The sequence below is a fragment of the Lithobates pipiens genome, unplaced genomic scaffold (genome assembly GCF_037356315.1).
Source record: "Lithobates pipiens isolate NorthernLeopardFrog02 unplaced genomic scaffold, aLitPip1_a1.2 Scaffold_1, whole genome shotgun sequence".
In the NCBI taxonomy this organism is placed as follows: domain Eukaryota; kingdom Metazoa; phylum Chordata; class Amphibia; order Anura; family Ranidae; genus Lithobates; species Lithobates pipiens.
In genome coordinates, this window is record NW_027507685.1 from 218,801,242 (window position 1) to 218,812,699 (window position 11,458).

An 11,458-nucleotide genomic window follows, 5' to 3' on the forward strand; every position below is an offset into this window, starting at 1 on the left:
CGCAGATCGCCGCCATTACTAGTAAAAAAAAAAAATAATAAAAAATTATTAATAAAAATGCTATAAAACTATCCCTATTTTGTAAACGCTATAACTTTTGCGCAAACCAATCAATAATCGCTTATTGCGATTTTTTTTTACCAAAAATATGTAGAAGAATACGTATCGGCCTAAACTGAGGGAAAAAAATGTTTTTTATATATATTTTTGGGGGATATTTATTATTACAAAAAGTAAAAAATAATGCGTTTTTTTCAAAATTATCGCTCTATTTTTGTTTATAGCGCAAAAAATAAAAACCGCAGGGGTGATCAAATACCACCAAAAGAAAGCTCTATTTGTGGGAAAAAAAGGACGTTAATTTTGTTTGGGAGCCACGTCGCACGACCGCGCAATTGTCAGTTAAATCGACGCAGTGCCGAATCGCAAAAAGTGGTCTGGTCTTTGACCAGCAAATTGGTCCGGTCTGAAAGTGGTTAAATTGTAAATACCAGAATTTATGTGTCCCGCAGCCTTTTTCTTGGATTGTTTTCGTCTGCCGGCACTACACCTCTTGTTCTCTTGGATGAGGGTTCATATTTCTGTTTGGATTTTGTGTCATCCCATTCTTCATCCCTCCCCTGTTTGTTGGATAAGTATTCCCTTTTGTTGTCCCCCCACCCCTCCCCCCCCCCGTTGATCTAAAAAAGGCGGTGGTCCCTGTGGTGAGTAATCATTATAATACCCATTTGGGCCATCCTCTGCTAAGGGTGCATATCTGTTATACACAGGAGTTTGATTTCCTGTGTTATATTGATAATCATTGGGGGAGGGGGTGGGATTTGAATGCCCCCTCTGATTATGCTGAGATTGGTAGTTTAGTGGATAATAGTTTCTATATTGTTGAGTCTGGCGGATGGGTGTTGGTTATAATTTTGCTGCTGTTCACCTCTCCCATACTGAGGCGGTTTTGGTGAGCAAAAACCACCCTCATATTGATTTCCCCCTATTGTTGCGGTGTATCCTTCCACACAGCCTGTGATTGAGGAATATGACCTGATGTACTTTGTTCTCCTTTCCCTTTTCCACCTCTGGTTCCCCCATTCTTTCTCTGTTCTTCCATTGGTGCCGCATTGGGGATAATATCACCTTTCTTCTTTATATTATTCTCATTAGTACTTGGAACAGTCTGTTGCCAAGCATAAATTTTCATATTTTTAAAATCCACAGAGTCTCTGTTGTACTTCTTTACTTTCTTTTTTTGTGTATCCCGAGTAGTGTGCCAGCTAGTGATGTCTCGCCCACTCCTTGTTCCGTGTTCCCACTATTGAATGCGTGTGGCCATTTTTGGTTCTAATATTTTTTTCTTTATTTTTTTTTTTTTTATTTGGAATTTTATATTTTTTTCTTTTATTCTTTTTTTAAATATTTTTGAATTAATATTTAAATGTATTACCCTTTTTTCTTCACATTTTTTTCACAGAGAGTGTGTTTGTTTTTGTTTCCTTTTTTGGGTGCACTGTCTCTTGAGGTTTCTTGAGTTTTTTTCCTTTTATCAATATGATATGAGGCACTTTTAATGTCAAGAGTTTTAGTGAATGTTTTTTGAATACTTTTTGCTGCACAGTATTTAGGTGATATTTAGGGGGTCACTGTATAATCACTACACTATTGATTTGGTAATAGTAGAGTGCCGCTATTTATCCTATTGCTTTGAGAGGTATAAATTTAGATATATTACCCCGGTAAAACTCCTTCATGCCATGAATGCAAATTTGCGTACGGTTGGCATGAAGGGGTTAAAATACGTGAAAATGCATCATAATTTATCTCAATGTATGCATTAAGACGTGATTCTGATGCATGTTGATACGTCATAAGACGTATTGTTATCCTATGTAATGTAATGCATTGCAACACACATAGAAAATGTGTGACAATGCACGCTAATGTTTAGCGACACATGTTTTAACCACTTGCAGACCCATGCACATATGACTGGGCGGCCACGCTGGGCTGGATCATGCACATGTATGTGATCTGGCATTTCTGGGTAGGGGGTAGGGGGAGCACGCACGCCGCCCCATCTGTGCTCTGATTCAGTACAGCACAAGTCGGTCAGCAGGTCCAGGACATAAATCATTGGCCCTTCTGATCAACTTAGCGAATCACAGTACAGAGCCCTGTGTTTATGTTTAACAACACAGGGCTCTGCACACAGAGCAGTGACTTGTTTTTTTGTTTTTTCTCCCTGCAAAGCCACATTAATTAGTAAAAGCAGCACACATTACACATTGTTAGGGACACAGTTAACCCCTTGATTGCCCCTAGGTTTGACCCCTTCTCAGCCAGTGTCATTAGTACAGTGACAGTGTATATGATTAGCACTGATCACTGTATTGGTGTCACTGGTGATGTCAGTTTCAGTTAGTTCCCACCCAATGTAATTTAGTGTCAGATTGACTGCCGCACTATCACAGTCCCACTATAAGTTGCCACCATTGCTATTGTATAAAAATAAATAAATAAATATTCCAATATACTGTATATAATATTATTTATAGATACTATAACTTTCACGCAAACCAATCAATATACACTTATTGCAATTTTTTTTTCTTCTTTTTACCAAAGACCTGTAGCAGAATACATTTAGCCTAAATTTATGAAGAAATTAGATTTTCTTTCTTGGATATATTAGCAGAAAGTAAAAATTTCTAAATTTCCAATCTTTTTTTGTTTATATAATTAAAAAAAAACCCAGTGGTGATCAAATACCACCAATGGAAAGTAACATTTTTGTGACAAAATTGACATAAATATAATTTGTGTACAGTGTTGCATAACCGCTCAATTTCCAGTTAAAGTAGCACAGCGTGGAATAGCAAAAAAAAAAAAACCCTGGTCATGAAACCTTCCTGAGGTCAAGTGGTTAAAAGAGAAGCTCATAAATAAAATATAACAAAACAATAATCATGCTCACCTAGATGGCCGCAGAACTCATTCCAGCTGCATCTGTCCCCTGCCACTTCTACACCGAGAACTTTGCAATCAAAAAACGCTCGCTGATCGCTCAGTTCTCGGTATTCAGTCTGCAGAGAGCTGGTGACTGTGAGTCACTGGCTCTCTGCTCTGCCCTTTCAACACTCAATGGAGTGCTGGGCTGTGGAAAGGATGGGAGCGGCTGGCTCAGTGTTCCAGCAGCTACCAGTCAGGCATCATTAAAGTCAGGATCTCTCCAAAGTCTGGACTTGGGTTGCCACCTGTCTGGGATTCACCCAGACAGTCTGGGTTTTGAATCATGTCTGGGTCATGAGTCCGCTTGAAACTCAGATACAATATTCAGACAGGAATGCAGCTCAGAACAAGGCCTGACAGGAGGGTGAGAGGGCACTACATTACTCTTTGGAGCACCCAAAGGTGTCCAAGGTCTGTTATGCCCTGTACACACGGTCGGAATTTCCGATGGAAAATGTGTGATCGGATCATGTTGTCGGAAAATCCGATCGTGTGTGGGCTCCATCTGACTTTTTCCGTCTGAATTTCCGACACACAAAGTTTGAGAACAGGATATAAAATTTTCCGACAACAAAATCCAATCGTTTAAATTCCGTTCATGTGTACATAATTCCGATGGACAAAGTGCCACGCATTCTCAGAATAAATTATGAGACAAAAGCTATTGGCTACTGGCCTCTTTATAGTCCCGTCGTACGTATTGTGCGTCACCGCGTTCTGAACGATTGGATTTTCCAACAACTTTGTGTGACCGTGTGTATGCAAGACAAGTTTGGGCCAAAATCCATCTGACAAAATCTGTTTTGTAGTCGGATTGTCCGACCGTGTGTATGGGGCATAACAATCCTATATTGTATACTAAAAAACGTTGTGCTAAAGTGTAACGTCAGCCGACAGTGGACTTGTCTTGACTTGGCTGAAAGGGGTCACAAGAGTGCAGAATGAAATGCACTCCTGTGATCCCCAAGAGAAGTAGGGCCAAAAGAGCTTTTGCCCTCTCTCTCCTTTAATGCACTTCCATTGATTTCAATAGAAAATGCATCAGGCTAAAAATGCATAGGTGCATAGGTCTTATAGACCCCAGAGCTCTCCATACAGAGGACCTGTCATGCACCAAAAGTGATTAAAATTTTTTTTTTAACCACTTAACAACCGCCCATTGCCGATTAACGGCATCAGGGCGGTTGTTTAACTCTAAGAGGCCGTTAATTAACGGCCTCCCAGAATTCTGCTCTCGCGCGCCCCCTGGGGCGCGCACACGAGAGCATCCGTGACCGCTGGGTCCAGTGGACCCGGCGCATCACGAATCACGGTAAACGGCCGCTCATCGCGGCCGTTTACCACGTGATCGCTCCGTCAAATGACGGAGTGATCACTTGTAAACAAGCCGGCGTCATGTTATGACGCCGGTTCCTCCCTCCCCCTCTCTGTACCGATCGGTACAGCGGAGGGGGAAGAGATCGGTGTCAGCAGCGATGTGGGCTGCATCTGCAGTGCCCACATCGCTGCTCACCGAAAATTAACCCCTCAAATCCCTGCAAATACTCTGCATTACTCTGCAATTCCCTGCAAATACTCTGCATTACTCTGCAATTCCCTGCAAATACTCTGCATTACTCTGCAATTCCCTGAAAATACTCTGCATTACTCTGCAATTCCCTGCAAATACTCTGCAATTCCCTGCAAATACTCTGCAATGCCCTGCAACACTCTGCAATGCCCTGCAACACTCTGCAATGCCCTGCAACACTCTGCATTGCCCTGCAACACTCTGCATTGCCCTGCAACACTCTGCATTGCCCTGCAACACTCTGCATTGCCCTGCAACACTCCGCATTGCCCTGCAACACTCCGCATTGCCCTGCAACACTCCGCAATGCCCTGCAACACTCCGCAATGCCCTGCAACACTCCGCAATGCCCTGCAACACTCCGCAATGCCCTGCAACACTCCGCAACGCTCTGCAATACCCTGCAACGCTCTGCAACACCCGCCAATATCCTGCAACACTCTGCAATGCTCTGCAACCCCCGCCGATACCCTGCAACACTCTGCAATGCTCTGCAACCCCCGCCGATACCCTGCAACACTCTGCAATGCTCTGCAACCCCCGCCGATACCCTGCAACACTCTGCAATGCTCTGCAACACCCGCCAATACCCTGCAACACTCTGCAATGCTCTGCAACACCCGCCAATACCCTGCAATGCTCTGCAACGCAGTACTCTGCAACACCATGCTCTGAGATACCCAGCCATAGTCGGTGATACCCTGCAATACCCAGCCATAGACATCTCCCGCCGCCCTCCGCCCTCCGGTGCTTCTACCGAATCGCTAATACGATCAAAGCCAGAATCTTTTTTTTTTTCAGGCTTCCCAGCTTAGAGGTGAGATGTGGGTCTTATTGACCCCACATCTCACTGTAAAGAGGACCTGTCATGCCATATTCCTATTACAAGGGATGTTTACATTCCTTGTAATAGGAATAAAAGTGATCAAAAAAATTATTTTTGGGGAAAAAAATGTCAAACTAAAATAAATAAAGTAAAATGAACAATAAAAAAAAATGTTTTTTTTAAAGCGCCCCTGTCCCCATGTGCTCGCATGCAGAAGCGAACGCATGCGTAAGTCCCGCCCACATATGAAAACGGTGTTCAAACCACACATGTGAGGTATCGCTGCGAACGTTAGAGCGAGAGAAATAATTCTAGCCCTAGACCTCCTCTGTACCTCAAAACATATAACCAGTAAAAAAAATGTAAATCGTCGCCTATGGGGATTTTTAAGTAGCGACGTTTGCCGCCATTCCACGAGCGTGTGCAATTTTGAAGAGTGACATATTAGGTATCTATTTACTCAGCGTAACTTCATCTTTCACATTATGCAAAAATTGGGCTAACTTTACTGTGTTTTTTTTTTTTTTTAAGCACAAAACAGTTTTTTTTCCAAAAAAAAGCATTCGAAAAATTACTGCGCAAATACCGTGCGAGATAAAAAGTTGCAAAGACCACCATTGTATTCTCCAGGGTGTTTGCTAAAAAAACATATATAATGTTTTGGAGTTCTATGTAATTTTCTAGCAAATAAATTATGATTTTTACATGTAGGAGAGAAATGTCAGAATTGTCCTGGGTGCTCCAGAACACCTGATGGCGCTCCATGCATGTTGGGCCTCTGTATGTGGCCACGCTGTGTAAAAGTCTCACACATGTGGTATCACCATACTCGGGAGTAATAGAAGAATGTGTTTTGGGGTGTAATTTGTGGTATGCATATGCTGTGTGTGAGAAATAACCTGATAATATGACAATTTTGTGAAAAAAAAAAAAAAAGTAAAAAGAATCTTGATTTTGCAAAGAATTGTGGGAAAAAATGACAACTTCAAAAAACTCATCATGCCTCTTACTAAATACCTTGGAATGTCTTCTTTCCAAAAAGGGGTCATTTGGGGGGTATTTGTACTTTTCTGGCATGTTAGGGTCTCAAGAATTGAAATAGGCCGTCAGTCCTTCAGGTGTGATCAATTTTCAGATATTGGCACCATAGCTTGTGGACTCTATAACTTTCACAAAGACCAAATAATATCCACCAATTTGTACTTATTTTTACCAAAGATATGTAGTAGTATAAATTTTGGCCAAAATTTATGAAGAAAAAATTACTAATCTGCTAAATTTTCTAACAGAAACAAAGAAAAATTCGTTTTTTTACAGAATTTTCGGTATTTTTTCTTTTATAGCACAAAAAAAAAAAAAACCCAGCGGTGATTAAATACCACCAAAAGAAAGCTCTATTTGTGTGAAAAAAAGGACAAAAATTTCATATAGGTCCAGTGTTGCATGACTGAGTAATTGTCATTCAAAATGCGAGAGCACCGAAAGCTGAAAATTGGTCTGGTTATTAAGGGTGTTTAAGTGCCCAGTGGTCAAGTGGTTAAGAGAAAGTATCAAAAAAATAAAAACAAAAAAAAAAGTTAAATCAACAATAAGAAAAAATAAAAATAAATTCAAAGTGCCCCCCATCCCCGTCTGCTTGTGCACAGGCATACGTATTATGTATCATACGTAGTAAACACATGTGAGGTATCGCCGCGTGTGTTAGAGCGAAAGTGACAATTCTAGCCCAAGACCTCCCCTGTAACTCTAAACTGGTAACCTGTGAAAAATTTTAAAATGTCGCCTATGGAGATTTTTAAGTACCAAAATTTGGCACCATTCCACAAGCGTGTGCAATTTTAAAGTGTGACATGTTGGGTATCTATTTACTCAACGTAACATCATCTTTTTATTTTATTTTTGTTATTTTGTTTTGTTTTGTTATTTGTTATTGTTTTATTTTTTAATTCATTAAACTTTTTTTTTTTTTTTATGAGTTTGAAAAATTGTTGCACAAATACCATGTGACATAAAAAGTTGCAACGACCACCATATTATTCCCTAGGGTCTCTTCCTAAAAAACATATATAATTTTTGGCGGTTTTGAGTAATTTCCTAGCAAAAAAATACCAAATTAAACTTGTAAACAAAATGTTCCAGAAAAGGCTCAGTATGGAAACTGAATGTAAAAATATTAAATATTCATCTCAAATGCTTAACTATATTTAGAAGGTCAAGGAATAGTTTCTAACAGTTAGGCCCCTTTCATGCAGGTGGTAGCATCCATTCTGATCGGCAGGGAATACATGAACGGATCTCTTGCTGTCACTTTTGTGACATCTGTGTCTGTTCATCTTTTGATTCCTTCTTGAACACAAATCTTATAGCACCCGTGTTAGGACTATGGGCAGGCAGAAGTAAACAGATGTGCATCTGTTTACATCCTTTTACCTCCAATAATTTATCATGTTTAGGTCCAACAAACTGAAATAGGAAGAAAATGTTAGAGGCTGACAATAGATGGCAGCATTCACCTTCCAATAAAAAGTTAGTCTAGCATCAGAAGTATTCAAAAAATGTCTCAAGGCTTTTTTAAACAGCTGATCAGCTTCAATCTGTTATTTTACTTAAACAAAGCCTTTTATTCTCTGAAAAACAGTGCAATTAATAATAGCCTAGCCCTAGAGCAACCAGACATGTATGCTTAAAATTGTAATTCCACTTTTAGTGAGAAAAAGCAATCCCTTTGGATTGATCTATGTACATTGCAGGGATTTTAACAAGCTTTGTAGCAGATTCCTACGTTTTTTTTTCTTCTCTGAAGAAAAAGTTGGTTGTTTCACCATTTCCTTTGTCAGGGATGGGTTCACCTGCTGGTGGCACTGTGGCTCCCAGACCAATAGATTGTAGTTTCAGTTATCGCCAGCGGGTGGCTCTCAGTAGCCAATCATTTCTAGCAATTAGGCATCACCCGATTGCAGGTCAGACAGAATTGATGTAGAACATATCTAAGCCATCAGCGAGAAGATTACCTTTAAAGTGGTTGTAAACCCGTTACAACCACTATTAACTACAGGTAAGCCTAGATTAATGCCACATACACACAACCGTTTTTTCTGTCAGAATAAACTCTGACGGTTTTTTCCAACGGAGTTCCGCTTAAACGGACTTGCCTACACACGATTACGCCAAAGTCCGATCGTTTAGAATGTGGTGACGTACAACACACACAACGGGACTACAAAAAGGAAGTTCAATAGCCAATAGCTGCCCTTGTGTCATTTTTGGTCTGTCGGACAAGCATACAGACAAATGGTTTTCCTGATAGAAATAGATTCCGTCAGAAAGATTTAAAACATGTTCTATTTCTAGGTCCGTCAAAATTTTTCGAAAAAAAAAAAAAAGTCCTCCTGAAGCCCACACACGATCGGAATATCCAATGAAATGACTTAATCTGACTTTTTCTGCCGGAAAGTCCGACCGTGTGTACACGGCATAAGGCTTACCTGTAGGTGCTTGAAATATCTCCCAAACCTGCACGGTTTAGGAGATATTTACAAAAAAAGGGGATCGCCGATGTCTACGGCACATTTGTCGTAGACAACGGTGTAGGCGCACTTTAGACTCCTTTAGGAACAGCAAGCTCGCCTCATGACTGGTGGCTCATGCACTGGAGTGACATCATCGTGGCTCCGGCCAATCACAGCACCAGAGCCACGATACCCAGATCGAAGATGGACGCTTTGTGGAAGAGGGGACAGTGGTGACATCGTAGGCTTTGGTTTCAGGTAAGTGACACATAATGGGCTACTATGCGATGCTTAGCAGCCCATTATGCTTTACCTTTGCAGGGAAAAAAAGAGGAAGTAAAACCCATGATGGTTTACTGCCTCTTTAAGTGTGCTCTCTAAACTAAAATCTGATTTGTTCCTGCTGGTTGTAGCATTTTGCATATCATTATTTCACTTTTCTCTGCCTTGTTAAATAAGCCGTCTAATATTTTTTGTTCTGATTTCTCTAAATGGGTTAAATTCCTAGGTTAATTCACTTACACTACTTAAAGAGGGAGTCCATCTAAATTTTTTTTATTAAAAGCCAGCAGCTACAAATACTGCAGCTGCTGACTTTTAATAAATGGACACTTACCTGTCCCAGGGTCCAGCGATGTTGGCAGCCGAAGCCGAGCAATCGCTTGGCTCTCGGCTGCTGCCACCACCATTCTCATTGAGGGAATCAGGTAGTGAAGCGTTGCGGCTTCAGTCACGTTGCTCTTCGTAAGTGGTCCCCGCTATCTCCTGGGACCTGTTTGTTTCCCAGGAGACAGCGGGGGGAAGGGGCGTGACTCCCGTGGGAGTCTATTCCCAGAACTGGGTGCAGATACCTGTATTATAAAAGGTATCTGAAACCCCTCCCCCCTGAAAGGTGCCAATTGTGGCACCGGAGGGGGGAGGAATCAAATGAGCGGAAGTTCCACTTTTCAGCGGAAGTCCGCTTTAAACTAAACTTCATATAGTGCAGGCACCCACAAAGAGTTTCAAATGTCTTCATGAACACCCTGCATACCTGAAATTTGAGAAGGAGATGCTTTGTGCACTGGTGCACAGTCGTGTTGGAATAGGAAGGGGCCATCTCCAAACTGTTGCCACAAGGTTGGCAGCATGAAATTGTCCAAAATGTCTTGGTATGCTGACGACTAAGGGGCCAAGCCAACCCCTGAAAAGTAACCCTATGTAATAATCCCCCTCCACCAAATGATTTTGACTAGTGCACAAAGCAAGGTCCATAAAGACATAAACATGCACGTTTGGGGAACTTGACTGGCCTGCATAGAATCCTAACCTCAACCTGAAAGAACACCTTTGGGATGAATTGGAGTGGAGACTGCGAGCCAGGCCTTCTTGTCGGCATCAGTGCTTGACCTCACAAATGCGCTTCTGGAGATATGGTTAAACATTCCCATATACACGCTCCTAAGCCTTGTGGATAGCCTTCCCAGAAGAGTTGAAGCTGTTATAGCTGCAAAGGGTGGGCCAACTCAATATTGAACCCTACGGACTAAGACTGGGATGCCAGTAAAGTTTACATGCGTTTGACAATATAGGGTATATGAACTACACTTTCCAGTTACTGTATCAATCAATGAAGAACTGGAATTTTGAGACATAACTTGGAAGTTGTGGTCCATGGATGTAAAGTACCGCCAAGGTCTCCAAGTGGTCCTAAACTTCTCCTGAATTAGGTAAGGTGGAGGAATGATCTTCCATACAAATATTCTCATTCAATTTAGTATACCACATGGAATTAGAAAGCCGAAAGGGTAGTTTGCACAATTGGGTCACACAGTCTTTGGCCACATATAATGGAATGTCCCACACTCTGCTTGAGTGCTTCCGTCATATACCGCTTCCTGCAGTCTGAATATAGATATTAGATGTTATAGCCACATTTTACAACCAAGAACAGGGCAGGACTTGTTTGGCTGCAAAGCTGGAACTGTTTATTTGAACAAGTATACAGGCTTTTATACACTTCAGAAGGAGGTTCCCCATGCTCATATTACTCGAACAATACAAACTGTAACCAGAAACATAAATGAACATGAGCTAATTGACCAGTCATTTAACCAGTCTAGGTGACTCAGAGCTCTGACCTTCCAGGTCAGACTTGTCGTCTCCTAGCTCACAAACTACAATACACATTATCATAAGTATAAACACAGAACTCCTTCACACAATAACAGGAGACCACCAGTAGCAGACTATCCGTCTCCTACATTGTACAGAGGCCAATGTGATTAGATCTTTCAATTAACACGTATAGTTCAGAATATAAAAAAAACAGGAATAGTCTTTGTATATTTCCTGTTGTATAGTTCCTATTGTGGATAAATATTACTGTCCCATTTGCTTGGCCACCCTGTGCACCTAAAACACAGGTGGTCACATATACATAAGAGGGACATGGGGACTGAAACAAAGGTTACCAAGTTCTCTCCAAAAGCCCCTGTCCCGGGTAGCTCTGTCACAGGCAGGTGTCCCAATACTTTTGACAATATAGTGTATATTTGGGGCATACAGTCTGTGGCC